We start from the raw sequence: 797 nt of genomic DNA, 5'->3' as shown, positions 1-797 counted from the left end.
ATATATATATATATATGTGTGTGTGTGTGTGTGTGTGTGTGTGTATCAGTGTCTGAGTTTGTTCGCCTAAAAGACGATGCTGCTACAGTACGGCCGCAGTCAATTGACTAAAACAAGCACAAGTAAAATAATACATATGCGTGTGTGAAAGAAATTTTGGGGACATCTTATTTCGTTGATCTACTGTGTTAGTAGTGCTAAAAATTAAGTTTTCAATGTCATCGTTATATATCTTTTACAAAAATAATCGCCAGCAGGGATTTTTACGACGTTTTGTATATAAATTCGCCTATTATAACCAACAAAGGATACTGGTTGCACATACGACATTTCAGAAGCCCTTACCTCATTCATCAATGCACACACGCGCACGCATGCACGCGCACACACTTACACACATATTTATATATACACATGTATATATGTATTAGAGTACACAGTATATAATTATGAGCTACTAGGCAGGTTGTAACCGGAAGCCATGTGTCTTCTAGCAATCTCTAGAGTGTGCGCGCATACAAGGGCTATACACGTTAGAAAACAAAGAAAATGAGAGGCAGGTGGATGCAAAAATCAGAAGAGAGAAAGAAATGGGAAAAGAAAGGAAATAATGATAGTTAGAGATATATCACATTTGAATGTAAGGCTATGATATTAGTTGATGTAAAACCAACGGAATGTATCGAAAATCTTCGATACAGCTATTCAGTCAGTTTGCATTCGCTCAAAATTTCTGATCTGGAATCTGATCTGATGGTGCTCCAGCATGACCACGGACGCATGAGTGCATATATATA

The sequence above is a fragment of the Octopus bimaculoides genome, chromosome 7 (assembly GCF_001194135.2).
Source record: "Octopus bimaculoides isolate UCB-OBI-ISO-001 chromosome 7, ASM119413v2, whole genome shotgun sequence".
Taxonomy (NCBI): domain Eukaryota; kingdom Metazoa; phylum Mollusca; class Cephalopoda; order Octopoda; family Octopodidae; genus Octopus; species Octopus bimaculoides.
The sequence above is the reverse complement of the archived record's forward strand: the minus strand, read 5'-3'. Positions refer to the sequence as shown.